This window comes from Prionailurus bengalensis, chromosome B3 (genome assembly GCF_016509475.1).
Source record: "Prionailurus bengalensis isolate Pbe53 chromosome B3, Fcat_Pben_1.1_paternal_pri, whole genome shotgun sequence".
Classification (NCBI taxonomy): Eukaryota; Metazoa; Chordata; class Mammalia; order Carnivora; family Felidae; genus Prionailurus; species Prionailurus bengalensis.
This window is the reverse complement of record NC_057355.1, coordinates 3,609,547-3,624,927: the sequence shown is the minus strand read 5'-3', so window position 1 is coordinate 3,624,927 and position 15,381 is coordinate 3,609,547. Positions and strand designations below refer to the sequence as shown.

General features: G+C 49.7%; 1 long non-coding RNA gene across 1 annotated transcript; it reads right to left on the bottom strand.

Moving 5' to 3' along the window:
- Positions 1-8,871: 8,871 nt before the first annotated feature.
- Positions 8,872-15,363, bottom strand: LOC122468188. Its single transcript, XR_006293151.1, has 3 exons — positions 13,704-15,363; positions 10,830-10,974; positions 8,872-9,742 (listed from the first exon to the last, which is right to left on the bottom strand). It is a non-coding gene; the product is annotated as an uncharacterized LOC122468188 (long non-coding RNA).
- Between the last annotated feature and the right edge of the window lie 18 nt (positions 15,364-15,381).

Here is a 15,381-nt window from a genome sequence, read left to right as displayed (position 1 = left end):
GCTGACTGAGCCCCGAAGGAGTCAGACACACCTGGTCTGGGGGGAGGTGGACCATCCTTACCTCCTCTTACGGCGACAGAGCCTTTAACACCGAGCTTACTGCAGAGCTGGCAGCAATCAAGAATGCACGTTCCCGGGCGTCCAGGCTGCTCAGTCAGTTTAGCGTCTGACTTCGGCTCAGGTCGTGACCCCGCGGTCCGTGGGTTCGAGCCCCGCGTCGGGCTCTGTGCTGACAGCTCGGAGCCTGGAGCCTGCTTCGGATTCTGTGTCTTCCTCTCTCTCTGCCCCTCCCCTGCTCATGCTCTGTCTCTTTCTCTCTCTCTCAAAAATAAATAAACATTAAAAAAAAAAAAAAAGAATGCACGTTCCCTGCCTGTAGGCCAGCTTCCAGGGAGAACGGGGGGGGGGGGGGGGGGCGGCTATGATACTCATGCCCAGTTGCTAACCCGAACTCAGTTCACTTCCTCAACTAGCTAGGGCTACTTGGAGAAAATCCCTCCTCATGGAAACTGGGAGAATGGGAAAAAGGTATTGCCCTCTAACTCTAGGGAATGGAGATGGGAGCAGACCTCAAAGAAAACTCAAGTTGAGGTCCAGACACACCTATACGAAAGGGAAAAGGGAGACATGTGGAAGAAATACCCTTTATAACTTCTTTAAAAATGAGTGTATATCCGTGCAATAAGGCAAGGAAAACAAAAAAGTGGACTAAAGATTGAAAAGTAAGAAACACAACTGTCTTTATTTGCAGAAAACAAGATTGAATATGTAGACAATTATTAAAGAAGCTATAAAAAAATCCAGAATATGTATATATACTAATGTATATACTAGTATATATGCTAATGTGTTATATATATATATATATATATATATATATATACTGTAAGTTTGTCAAGATCCTGAGATAGTATACAAAAACCAATTATGTTTCTATATACTGGAAACAATTATTAAATATCAAATTAATCGTATAATAGTGAAAGGCAATGTCATTTGTAATAGCAGCAGAAAGTACAAAATACTTAGAAAATATCTGAGCGAAAGATAAGCAAGACCTTGGCCCTGAGAACTACATAGCTTTGCATATAAAAATCGAAGACCTAATAAATGGAGAGAGATACTCAGTATTGTGAGAACGTTCTCCCCAAAGTGATCTATAAATTCAATGCGATTCTAATCAAAACCCCAACAGGCTTTTTGTTTAACTAGCTTCTAGATTCTAGAATTATATGGAAATGCAGTTAGCAAAACAGTATGGGATTAGCACAAGTTTGGGGAAGTAGGTCAATGGAACAGAACAAAATGTCTAGAAATAGGCTCTTGTAAATATATGGTCAATGTATTCTCAACAAAGGTGTTGAGATAATGCAGTGGGGAAAGGAAATCTCTTTTCAACAAAGTAAAAGAAACTTTGATCCTTACCTCACACCGTACATTAAAATCAGTTTTAAGTGGGTCATAGACCTAACCATAAAAGCTAAGACCTTGAAGCTTTTACAAGAACACATAGGAAAAGGTCTTCATAACATAACCTTGAGGTAGGCATAATTTCTTAGGACACAAACAGCACTAGCCCCAAAAGACAAAATTGATAACTTAGACTTCATCAAAATTAAACATTTCTGCTCATCTAAGGACAGCATAAAAAAATAATAAAAAGACAAACCATAGGTGAAAGGATTCACAGAATGTATCTGGAAGAAAAAAATCACAATTCCTATCTCTCGACTATAGACGTATGCACAGAATATGTGAAGAATTCTCAAAATTCAATAATAAACAAATAACTAAGAAGCCCAAAGATTTGAAGACACACTTCACAAAACAAGCTATACAAATGCCCAATAAACACATGAAAAGATGCTCAAATCATTGGTTGTCATCAGGGACTGGTCCTTGGGTGGTACCAAAGAGGCTTGGAATTATAGCATACTACATAAGATACCCCCCAGTTGCCAGGCTAGCCCCATTCCCAGAGACATTAGCAAAGTGGCCCAGGGACTAAGACACTTACCACCTAATTTGTAGCAAATAGGTTCTAGCGGTCATTACTGAAAAAGAAACAGTAGTTTAGAGCTGCATACCTACAGGAACATAGGCAAAGGGCAGGGACTGTTGTGTCCTAAGGTTTCTAAATACCTGCCCAAGGTGATACCATCCATAGACGTAAGAGTGGAGCCACTGAAGATAGGCTGAGCGATAGAGTCGTCCAGAATGTTGAAGAAACTCCCGCTGAAGTCTACATCACTGGCACAACAGCAGAAACTGACTAGACATATATTTTAAATATTAAGAAAAGTAGAGGTTCTGGGTGGCTCAGTTGGTTGAGCATCAGTCAGACTCTTGGTTTTGGCTCAGGTCATGATCTCATGGTTCGTGAGTTCAAGCCCCGTGGTGGGCTCCACGCTGAAGGTGTGGGGCCAGCTTGGGATTCTCAGTCTCTCTCTGCCCCTTCCCCCCACTCTCTGAAAATAAATAAACTTTTAAAAAAAGTCTTTGATTAGCAAACTCCCATGAGGAAATGAATATATTGTGCCTGGGTCCTGATGCTGAACACATGAGCTGCTGGTGACTGCTGGTGGATCTGAAAACGTTACCAAGTCACCCTCACGGAAGCTGTGTTGCTCCCCTGAATACATGGTCAGCATCAACGATGACAACCATGGCCAATACCCCTCCTCCCTCTCAAAATGCAGACGCGCAGGCAGCCAGCTCTGCCTCTCCTGGGCTGATTTGTAGGGTCTGAGCTGGGCAGCTACTCCTGACCTCGTCCCTTCTGTGTTTTACCAGCCACATTTCCTGAAAACCCAACATTCCCGTTAAATTTTGAATTTCACTCCGTATATCTATGCTCTAGATCCCTCACAGTCTAGCACTGCTAACCAGGTGAGTTACGGCCTGCAGCGCAAGCACTCACGTGATGGACCCACGATACTCTCTTGCTTCTGGGATTCTGTGGTTGTCTCAAGGAAATCAATCTAGGGAGGATCTAAGGAAAAGAGTTCATCAGACGAAGTGGTTGCCGCTGACCTGCCCTTGTAAAACTCCCCTATCTGTAGCATGGGCAGATACAGGTGTTCTGCGCCTTAACTCAAGTACTGACCCCTAGGTGCCCGCCCATCGATAGCAGAAAGGACTTTTCCTGTAGTATGAGGAATGACAAGAGGCAAATAACCCAGGCTTCTCCTCTCTCTGATATGTTTGGTTAGGCCAACAATGTAATACAGGGGGTTTTGAGAGGTCAGAAGTACACCCAACATTAGGTGAGGCCAAAGCCGGTGCCCAGCCATGGCCACACGCAGTGTTTCCCACATCAGCCCGTGTCCCTCACACCATGTCAGGCAACGTGTTCAGACGCAATTTCAGGTGGGACAGAGAATACAGAATACAGAGATTAAGCCTTGGTGGTGACAGTGGGCAGAATAATGGTCACCAAAAGGTATGTCCTAGTCCTAACCGCCTGGAGCCTGAGAATGTGACTTTAACTTGGAAATAGGGTCTTTTACGAGCAAGAAAGGGTCTTTTAAAGTCCAGGGTTTGGGGCGGGCCCTAAGTCTCATGATTGGTGTCCCTACGAGACAGATGGAGGGAGAAGGTCACGTGAAGATCACGTGGAGACAGAGGCAGAGATGTGGGGGGCACAACGGCAAGCCGAGGAAGACCCGACGCCACCAGAAGCTGGAAGAGGCAAGGAAGGATTCTCCCCTAGGGCCATCGGACGCAGCGCCGAATTGCCAACACCTTGGTTTCCAACGCGTGCCCTCCGGGACAGTGAGAGGCCACCTTTGTGTTGTTTTGAGCCACTCACTTGCGGTCATTGGGTATGGCCGCTCCGGGGAGGCTAATGTAGAGGCCTTGGAGTTCGTTCAGGTGTAGTATCATTCAAATTCCCGAGAGTCTTCCAGAAGAAACTGTGTGCTGCCCGTGACAACACTGCAGCAATGGCCTCCTGAAGACAGGAAGGGGCTTTCTCTAAGCACGCCCCGGGAGTGCTGGGGTTGGGGCTGGTGGGGGATCCTTTTCTACTTCGGCATCTGTGCCACATACAGGCGGCTTTGTTACTTTGCTACGCTGCCCGGTCTGCACCCTCCAGTTCCTAAGTCCTGGGCCCAGAGGGCGACGGAATCAGCCGGTGACTTTGGAAAAGGGGACCGAGGGCCTGGGCAGGGGTCGCTAAGCCCCTCCCTTCCTCTTCTTGGGAGCAGCGCATCAGCAGAGAGCGGACAGATGCCCAGTCACCACGGAGACGCCGTGGTCTTCCCATGCGTTCCTCTTAATTGCTCAAGCTTTGGGCCGAGAGACAGGGGCTGCTCCCCGGTTCCTTTGAACGCGCGCCCTTGCCATAGCTCTTATTTCTGGCTTTAGGCTGGCTGATGCCTATTATCCTACCGTCCTGTCCTACTTCAGTCTACATGTATTCATTCAGTCTACATGGATGTGCTTATAATTGTCGGCACGAAGCCACAGGAGCCGTGAGAGATGAAATTATACGAGGACGCGAGGCTGCCTTGCTCTTGGCCGTCACGGACTCCGCCTCCTGGGTCTCCTGGAGTCTCTCCGACTTAGGAAATGACCCTTCTCCGAGGCCCAGTGACTCGTGAGGGGTCAAAGATGGAGGGGGTTGGCGCTGGGAAGATGACCCATCTTGGTCACCTTGAACCGAATATTTCTTTAAAACCATGGTCTCTGGTTTACATAGCCAAGAGGAAGGCAGAGGAGGAGGCTGGCAGGAAGCAGCTAGGAAGGTACCACACAGGGGAGAGCCCCGCATCACACACACACACACACACACACACACACACACACACACACAGACTTCCCTTGTCATGTCGCAGGCCAGACGCGGTGAAGAATCAGTTGATGTTGAATCTCCCACAAGACACCCACGGAGAAGGCCAGCAGAGAGCATCGCTAGCCTGCCTCCTGGCGCTGGGTCGACACCAATCCGCTTCCAATCGACAGGTGCAAAGAAAACCGGGTCATGTGCTTGTGCCTAAGGCTCCCTATCGGCAGGATTTCACGTCCAGAAGTGAGCTACACAATGTGCATCTAGCATTCTTAAAGCTGTTCTGTCTCTCCCAAAGACCCAGTCGCCACATCCACCTTTCCTCGCGTTTTCTCCTGATCTCTCAACCTCTGCCCACGGCTCTCCTTGTCTCTCCTCCTGGATCCTTTCTTCTCTGGGTCGGTCCACATAATTTGTTAGTAGAAATCCTTCGGCTTTTTTCCCAAGCCCAAGAGCAGTCTCACAGCTAACCGAGCAGGGGAAGAATCACTCCATCCTTGAAGGCAGAGCGGGGAAAGCGATGTTGCCGACCTGTATCATTTGCTTTTTTTCTTCTGTGCTTGTCAAGAACAGTCTCCTTACCTTCCTGGCGGAGTCAAGGGAAGACATTCATGGCGCACGGCTCTCTTCCCGCATCACGAGGGCTGTCGTTGGCAGAGTTACAGCTACTCCTGTGTCTCATCAACCCTCTGCGCCTCAGCGGTGGGGATGATTTCCTTCCCCGGTTTCCAGCACTAATGTAGAATTTTTTTATCCTATCCATTTAGTGGCTTCAGTGGGGGAAGGCATGGTTTGAGGAAAAAATTTGAGCTCAAATCATCTTCTTGGATCAGAAGTCTCTGCCTGACCTGACATTTCATGTCCATATCAGTTTTTTATTTTAAATTTTCATTTCCATTTTCTTTATTTATACTTTGCAGAACACGGGACATTGTGTTCTCAATTTTCCCGACTACACACATGAATTTAGGAATATTTGTTTCATGCAGTCTTTTGGTTTCTTTCTTGGTTTTCAAAAACAACAATAAAAATACACTGTTCCAGCACATATGGAATGAAATAGCATTTAGCAATTTCATGGGGAATGCCGAGTAAGTCCCACTCTTGCTTTGATGGTAAACCAGGGACCCAGGTTAGGGTTGAATGTCATACTTGCCTTGGTGGATTCGGGGGCTTCTGGGTGTCTTTCAGGCTGATGTTTTCAATGGAAAAGCAAGAGAACGGAGTTGAGAGAACATCCTTCAGGCCTGAGCCTCTGAACCATATGAGCGAATGATGAAGATAAAGGCAGAAGTCAAAAGTGGCTCAAGATAATTGCTTCTTGGTTTTGTTGTGTGTGTGTGTGTGTGTGTGTGTGTGTGTGTGTGTGAGAAAGACGCAAAACTTGATATTTTCACTGTTTAGGGGAATTATAACATATTATATGCACATTAGAGAATATTTAAAAACTCCTTTCCCCATAAACAGACATATGGACAGATGGTGGATGGGCAGATAGCTGTTTTCATGCACACTATCAACTCCCATGGCTTCAAGGGTTAACCGTATGCTGACAAGTGTCAAGTCTGAGTCTCCAGCCCAGGTTGTCCTGATTCTAGGCCACAGGCATTTCTGGCTCAAACTCTTCCAAGTGAAGCCATTGTCTCCGTGCTGCCTCTTCCCACCCAATATGCTCCTTCTCTTATGTTCTCTGTGTTAGTGAATGACAACTGCCACTACCCAAGGCCAGTGTCAAAAACCGGGGCGCTCGCCTTGACTCGTCCCTTCGTGGTACCCTACCTTTGAAGTCATTCGCCAAGCCTTATCAGCTCTAACAGCTCTCAAATACACCTGTTTCCTTCTGTCTCCACGACCACTTGGGCCAGGGTATGCCTACGTGAGCTCTTGCTTGGATCGTTGAACGTAACAGCCAGAGCCATCACTACTAAGATCCAATCTTCTCGTGCCATTTCTGTGCCAGATGTTATACTAAACAAGCCCCTGTGCTTAGGGTAAGTTCCAAAACCCCACAGCATGGCCTATGTGCCCTTCACAAACTCGCCCCCTGCCTACTCAACTGTCTATTTAACTTGGGCCAATCCCCGACGATTTTCACTCTGGGCCCCACATGTATTAGTCTGCATAGGCTGGTGAATGCTGATGTAACAAATAAGTAAAAGGCGTCAGAGGTTCAACGGAAAAAGGTGCTTTCTTGTCCGTGTGAGATCGAGCGTAGGTCGGTTGACTCTCCAAGCCAGCCGTCCTTCGTGGACCAGCCACCCGGGATCTTTTCATTTGTGGTGCTGCCGTAACAACACACAGCATCTATGTTCACTGCCCAACTTCTCCTGCGGACAAAGCCACAGCAGCTTTCCACCGCCTCGACCAGGAAGAGATACGCCGCAACTCCAGTCTTATTTCACCGGCCAGAGCGAGTCACGTGGCTCTGCAAGAAGGCTGGGAATCGTAGCCTCCGAGAAGGAGGCGTAGGAGAAGGGATTCGGCCAACTGGCAGCCTTCCGTCCGCCACGCCAAACCTTTACAAAGCACGTGGCTGTTGAATTGGAACGTTCATCTTTGGGTCTTTGCACGTTTTCCTTTTTGTCTGGAATTCTTACTTCACACCCAAACCTTCTCATGAATAATTCCTGCCCAGAACTATTTCGGGGAGGAATGCATGGGAATGCCAGGCTAGAACCTCTTTCTCAGGATTATGAAAGCTGGGACAGTACTCTAGAAGCTGGCTTTTAGCTGGCATCCTTGAAGTGAGATATAAATTCTGTCCTTTTAAATTTGATTTTCAAATCAAATGGAAATGTTTATTTATACAGATTTTTCACATCTTCCTCTATGATATAAAGAAGTTATGCTCGATCTGATGTGTTATCCAGCCCCTTTCACACCTGATACCACTGAGAACATACTGGGAAAGAGACAAGAGGTGAACAAGGACCCTTAAGCTAAGGATCCTTAGCTCCTTGCCACACGAATGTCTCTGTTATTGGCTCACGTCATCACATCAGACAAGGGAGAGTCTTCCTGGCAGGAGGGAAGTGACAGTGTTACACCACTTACTCAAAGAAGTGCTGTCCCAATGACTTTGTGAAATTCTTTTTTGTTTAATTTTATGGTCCTATTAACACAAATACAACATGCACATAGACTGCCTGTTCATTTTCTTTGCTGCACAGCCTGGCGTTGGGACTGGGGACTCTGATGGCCGGCGGGGCTCCTCTTTCCACAATGGCTTTGTGGTTCTTGGAGGGGACGTGAGCAATCTCTGAGGCGCAGTACGATTTGTTGCACATCAGCAGCTCTGCAGACTCCTTGATATTGTGGACCAGGAACTTCTGGAAGCCACCGGGCAGCACGTGCTTTGTATCCTTGTCACTCCTGTATCCACTGTCGGGCAGCAAGACCGGGCCCTTCCACGCACCCCGTTGTCAATGCCTCGGGGTTTCCACTGGTTGTGTCTGATTTTGATACGGTGTCTGGCTGGTGCTGGATGAACTTCTTTTTAACGATCCTGGGCTTCGTCAGAGGTCTGGGGGTGGCCACGATGCCTAGCAGGAGATGGCTGTCACTTCCGCAGGCAGCACTGAGGAAGAGAGTCCTTTGTCATATTCTATTGCTAGAAGTCACAGGTCCTGTCCACACTCGCAGGGAGGGGATTACACAATGGTGTGCATACCAGGAACAAGGATCATTGGGGGCCCCACTAGAATGTGCCTAGATACTCTACAATGTTCCCACGATTCCTAGTCTGAAGGTGCAGGCATATCACATGTGTGACCATGATGGGAGTGGTCACATAGGGTTTGTCCTAGAGCATGTGATGCATTGAGTCATTCTTTCCTAGATCTACACCCCTCACCCCAGCCATTTATATGGTTTAAAAATGTCTATTTGGAATAGTAGATTGTTTCTCATTGGAGGAGAAGCACAGAAGGAGAGTAGCTTTTTTATTTCATTTTATCTTAATTTTTTAAAGTTTATTTATTTTAAGACAGAGAGAGTGAGAGAGAGAATCCCAAGCAGGCTCCGCACCGCCAGCATAGAGCCTGACATGGGGCTCTATCTCCTAAACTCTGAGATCATGACCTGAGCTGAAATCGAGAGTCGGACGCTTAACCAACTGGACCACCCAGGCCCCCCTGTTTTTATTTTAAACCAGAAGATACTGTGCCTGCATTTAAACTTCAGTTCTCAGCTGAAATATCACCTCTCCTAAGAAGTCTCTAACACCCCCATGACTGAATTAATTGCCATCCTACCCAATTCGTTTATAGCTCCCTGTTCTGACACCTCTGGGAACACGTATCCCACCGTATCTCATTTGCTTCCTCGGGGAAGAGGCAATGTCTTATCACACCATCGTGTTCTCAGGACCTAGCGCATGCCTGACACGAAGTAGGTCGTCGGCTAATATACACTGCATTTCACTGCACTGCACTGAAGTTTTCCTTAGGTTTGAAGCTGACCCATAGTGGATGGCGGGATCTGAAGGAAACTGGTTCTTCACCCTCATCCATAGAACGTTTTGGCCTGAGTCTTGGTAAAGAAGGGAGAAAAATGCCTAATTGGCTATCAACACCATCCCAAAGTTAAGTGTGTTTTGCAAAACAATGCTTTTTGTTGTTGTTGTTGAACTTGTATGTGAAAAGAGACTTTCAAGTATTTCTCGGAGGCATTTCCAACCCAAATATTGCCAGGCCGGCACAGCAAGGGGCACGTAGGAAGCCGACTAAACAGGCAGGTAAGTGACAGGGGATGTGGCACCAGGAAATAAAGATCTTGAGGACTTGGAAGAAAACTGTTATCACAATGGTAAACAATAGTGCGTACAGAGTTCTTTGCACTCTGTTTTGTTTGTTGTTGTTGTTGTTTTTGGGGCAAATCGATCAATGCTGGAATAAGACGTTGGTCTCCAAGAGTTGCCAGAGGTGATGTTCGAGATGTGAATTTTTCAGAAGGCTGAGAGCAAAGAGGTAAAGGAATATATATTGCTTGGTTTTGTTTTCTTTTTCATAAATTGAACCCTTTTGTGAGTGACTGTCTTTCTAAAATGTTACACGTACTTCCATACATCTGTAAACAGAAGCTAATGAACAAATGCATTTATAAATAATCTGGACTCGTGGACACAGGACGGTGCCACGACATAGTGATTTTCTCGAGCCTTCTGAGGGGGAACAACACGGTCCCTGACTATGCTGTCTTTTTCAGTTCTTTTGTGCCTTTTACGGTTTTTCTGTAGTGACTTTGTTCATATCTCTTTTCTTAGCAGGCTTTCTTTTCCTTTCAAATTTACAGCTCTAAGTTACTCTTGAAAACCAGAACTATGTGCCGAGAAAGAGTCAATAGTCGAGCGAGACCTAAGTGTTTGCTCGTAGGCGATACGCTTAAATCTGACGCCAGGTGGATGTTCAGAGGCCTTTTCTTTTCTGGCTGTGGTTAGACCCACAGAGACTGCTACAGCGGAGTTCTAGATGGGGAAGGTGTTGCTCTATTATACAAGCAGAGTATGAAGACAATCCTGGAGAGGACAGAGGAAGGACCTGTTGTCCACAATATAATGGAGAAAGCTGGTGCTCAGAGAGGTGAAGCGATTTGCCTAGAACCCCCCAGTTTGTGGCCACAGTAGTGGATTTCCTGATGATAGCTCCATGTTCCCCACTCGGCCTGTGCCTCTAAGGAGAAGATAAGGGTTGTCAAGGGCGGAGTGAAATGGTTCAAAGGCACTAGCAAATCCATCCTTGCCTGGGAACCTGCGGTTTGCTCCCGTTCCACAGTGGACTCTATCGGCACATACATGTATGTGTGTGGGTGCAGATTATCAGAGTATGAGATGCCCACAAAACCGGGTCAGGTCAGCACCTTCCTAGCCCTGGAGGCCACATGGGAACCGGCCTTAGTTTGGGGCACGGAGAAACCTGGTTTGCCGGCCCTGGGAAGGGCCCCAGCACTGTTCCTTTGTAACACTTTGGGGCACCCTAGCCCTCCTTATCACACCCCTAAAGATTGGGAACTTTCTAGAAAAAGTCTGTCCGACGTCACCCACCTGACAGAGAGATCCTGACTGGCTCAGACCTCCAGAGCCGCAGTAGTCCTCATTCCTAAGCTCCTGACTTGCAATCATGGATCCGGCTGTTCTAAGAAGTCATGAAATCATGGATCTGGCAACCAGAGGCGCTCCTTGGAGATCTCTGTGCAGGATGAGAGGAAAAACCAAGAATGAGGCTGTGCCAAGGCACACAGCGCCCCTCACCAAGTGGGACTGCCTCCTGTCCCCCTCCTCCCGAGGGCTTTTTTTTGCTTATGAGGCAGAAAACTTGAACACATCTTGTAAAGCAAGTTTCTCTTCCAAAGAAGGACTCCACCCCGCCCCCACCCCCGGCCCTAGGTGAGCATGTTCCCCACGTGGGGCTAAGGAGACCCGAGAAACTGCGTAGAGCAGATGCTGTTGGTGCGGATGCCCCGTCAGACCCTCATCATTGGCAGGTGCGCCCATCCCTCAGTTTAAGAGAATGTGGCTGCCAAGGGCTCACACCTGACGGCTTCTCTGGAGAGCTGTCTGGTTTATGGGAGCTGCCTGGGGGTTACAGCACCCTGCAACTCTAGGGGAGGCAAAACCTGACTGCACGTAGATGCCACAGCTCAGTCCTGTTGCCTTAAGACAAGGCACATCTTCGGGTGCCCGGGTGGCTCAGTCGATTAAGCGTCCGACTTCGGATCAGGTCATGATCTCGCGGTTCGTGGGTTCGAGCCCTGCATCGGGCTCTGTGGTGACAGCTCGGAGCCTGGAGCCTGCTTCGGATCCTGTGTCTCCCTCTCTCTCTGCCCCTCCCCCGCTTGTGCTCTGTGTCTCAAAAATAAATACACATTTAAAAAAAAAAAAAAAAAAAAAAGAAGGCAAGGCACGTCTATGGTGGAGCTCCTGCTCTAGGGCGCCTGAAGTTCAGGCAAAGGTGAGACCGTACCTGGGGCACAGGCTTGCTCTCTGCTCTTACCTCTTCCCTGTCCTGCTCTCTACTCCCTTACAGTTTTTTAAATGTTTATTTTAATGTTTATGTTTGAGATGGGGGAGGGGCAGAGAGAGAGGGAGACACAGAATCTGAAGCAGGCTTCAGGCTCTGAGCTGACAGCACAGAGCCTGACACGGGGCTTGAACTTGCAAACCATGAGATCATGACCTGGGCTGAAGTCGGATGCTTAACTACTGAGCCATCCAGGTGCCCCCCAGTTTTTTTTCTGTAAAAGCACCCCCTTAGCAGTCTTGCACCCCTAACACACCATGCTCACTTAGCACTCTTGGCCTCTTGTCTCCTGCTGGCTTTGGGTGACAGCATGTCCTTTGCACCTATTGTAGGCAACTGAAATTTCCATAGGATTTGTCCCCAGAAGCTCTTCCCTCCCAGCCTCCAACAGAGTCTTCTTAGGTGTGTTTCCTGAGCCCATCTCACAAGTCCTGTAGGCAGAGAGAGCAATTGTCTCTCAAGATTGATGCCCTGAAGTGATTTCCTCTCTCTCCCTCTCTCTCTCAGGACAAAAAACACACATACTCCAACAGCGGCATCGCCAGGAGTAACCTCCCAGGTCCTCCCTGCACGCCTCGTAAACAAATGCTGCATTGTTGTGCTGGTCTGGTTGGGGTCAGCAGGCCAAGCTGGGAGTAGGGGCAGGAATCCCCAAAACTCTCCCAGGGAAGAAGCAGATCCTGTCACTGGGAATGGAAACCAGGAACTCTGGAATATGGATCATCAGGTGAAAACGGAACTTGGTTTCTTAGACCTCTCAGGGTTGGTGACATTGCTCTTGGCCTTAGGTGGTGGGGGATGTCTTGGGGGAGGTGGGGTAGTCCAAGGCCTGAACCCCCAGAAATACATTGGGTGGGCATCTGTGCCCGATGGCCCAATCCAACAGATTGACTTTCTTGGGGGTTCATTCTCTTCTGTTCTTCCCACTCCCCATTCCTCCCCCACCTCTGTGCCTTGGGCGATGTCTTATTGAAATGTTTTGGCCAGATCTCAGGGAGAGTGGGTGGGCGACCGAGGGCAGGTTTGGGGTCTACACTTGGGCAGAGTGGTGAAGGAGAGTCCTAATGGGGGGTCAGGCAGGGAGTCTGGGGGCAGGACCTGCGAGGTCCAGCCAGCCCTCCCTGAATGGAGTGTACCTTCCATGGCTCTCTGTTATCCTAACGCACAGTGCCTGAGCCACAAACAGGATGGATTGCTTGATCTGTTCCTCCAGATCAAGGAGGAACTTCTCCACCAGGGTCTCCGTGATGTTTTCTCTTCTTTTCACTCCCAACCAACTGTTTCTTGAGGGGCCGGCCTGATAGGAGATGTAACCCGAGGGAGAGAGGCTCAGCCCTGGCCTCCACACCTGATGCAGGGCACTCCCTGGGGGGTGGCTCAGGAATCAAGAGTGCCTAAGGGAAAATGGGACAGGAGTCCTGCGGAGCCATTAATTCCATTAATTCCAGGAGAGGAGCGGCTCAAGGGTTCCCAGCACACCTTCAGCTCCAGAGACCTTCTCCGTGCCTTCCTGAACCGCAGGCACCGGGGGCTCAGCTCACCCCAGCTGCACGGGCATAATATCTCTTTGAATTCTCTATTTCATCTTGAATATTCATGTGATTTTTGCAACAGACTCCACGATACATCAGGGCTGGTTTTAGAATAGAACCATGGGACATTCTAGCTGCTAAGAACATGAGGTTAAACCTGTCCACCGTGGTCTCATTTGTAAAATGGAATAAAAACCATACCGACCCCACAGGCCACGGGGATGACGGAGCTAACGCAAGTCAAGTAAGTGCCTGGTGCTCCATAAATGTTCAGAAATGTTATTCTCCTATTGATAGCCTGATAATGAGAAGTGCATGCAGTGGGTCCTCATTATTTGCAGATTCCGCGTTTGCGAATTCACCTACCTGCTAAGATTTATTTGGGTCCATAAATCAGTGCTTGCAGCTCCTCTCGTGGTCATGTGGCAAAGGGGTGGAACCCGTGAATCGCCTGATCCATGGGACCGGGAGGCGTCCTGCTCTGCCTTCTTGTTTCATGGTCTGTTCAGTGCCACTTTCCATATTTTTGTCTTCTTTGTTGGGGATTTCACTGTTGAAAATGGCCCCCGAGAGCAATGCTGGAGCGCAGGCTCACTGCTAAGCACAGGCTGTGACACGCCCTGCAGAGAAAAATCCTCGTGTTACATGAGCCTCATTCAGGCAGGTGTTGTACCGCTGGTGGCCGTGGATTCAGTGTCGGTGAATCAATGATACGTGTTAAATAAAATGGTTTTAATGAGAACCACATATAAAATGAGGCTGTGCATTGGTTGGTTGATAGACGGGACCAGAAGCTGGCAGGAACCTAACTGTGTTTCAGGGGTTCAGTATTGGTTGTTCCCGTGGCTTCGTAAGAACAGAACTTTGTATGGCAAGTGACGAGAGCTGATGGTACATAGGTGCGTTCTTTGTGGTTCAGCCCGGCCCTCCCTGCCGCTGACTGACTGACTCTTCCCCTGCTTCCTGCCCCTCTGCCCCCTTCACACTGAATGTCCTCTGCTCACTTTTCCACGAGATTCCAGCCCTTTCACATGGGGTGGACGGTCAGGAGAGCCAAAGGAGTCACCCGTCTAAGGAAGGTAAGGAGGGGAAGCAAGGCAGGCAGGGGGTCCACCTCTCTTGGTAAAGCTCTAACACCATCTGCAACGTACCCCCTACAGACAGGCAGGCAGCAGCTTTGGGGATGGACAACAGAGGGACTTTAGAGCGAAGGGTTACCAGCCCCAAACTTGGCTTCGCAACTCACCGTGTGCAACTTATTAATCTCCGGGGCCTCAGCTTCCCCACTGTGAAATGGGAATAACGATCCTAACCAACGCCATGGGGCCCGTGGTGGAGACCAGACGCACAGGAGGAGCTGGGCGCAGCGGCCGGCACACACGGGGCACCCAGGGACACGATGCGGGTGACCGTACTTAGGTGGGGGCATCAGGCCGACTTTGCAAGCAATTCCCCAGCCGCTGGCTTTCTACCGCCGAGGTTAGGCCCAAGCCGGGGACAAACGGTTCGTCTTAATCCCACAAGGAAAGTCACCCCAGTCCCCGGTCCTGACACCCCAACCCTACCCCTCGTCCGGGGCCTGGCACCCCATTACTTGGGCAGCGGCGGAGCTCTGTGCCCGAGCCCGGCTCCCACGAGGCGGCGGCCGGTACCTGGCGCGCAGGCGCCCCTACCCGGGCGCTCGCGGACCCCGCAGCCGGACGTCCGTGGGTGGGGTGAGCGAGCTCCGGGCCGCGGCACGGGGTCGGTCCCGAGCTCGGGACGTGTGGGCCGCCCGGGCCGGGGAGGCTCGCGGCGGCGGGTGGGGGGCGACGGCGGCCCTCCTCCCGGCTCCGGCCGAGGCGGGGCGCCCCGGGCTTGGCTCGCGAGGCCGCGGCCGCCTCTCCCCAGCGCGCCTGCCGGCGGCGGCGGCGGCGGCGGCGGCGGCGGCGGCGTCGGCAATCCCGGCTCTTGGCACCACGCCTGGCGGCCGGCCCAGGGCGAGGAGTGGCTTCCAGGAAGCGGGCGGAGGAGCGTTCCAGCCGCGTCTCGCCGTCGCCGAGGC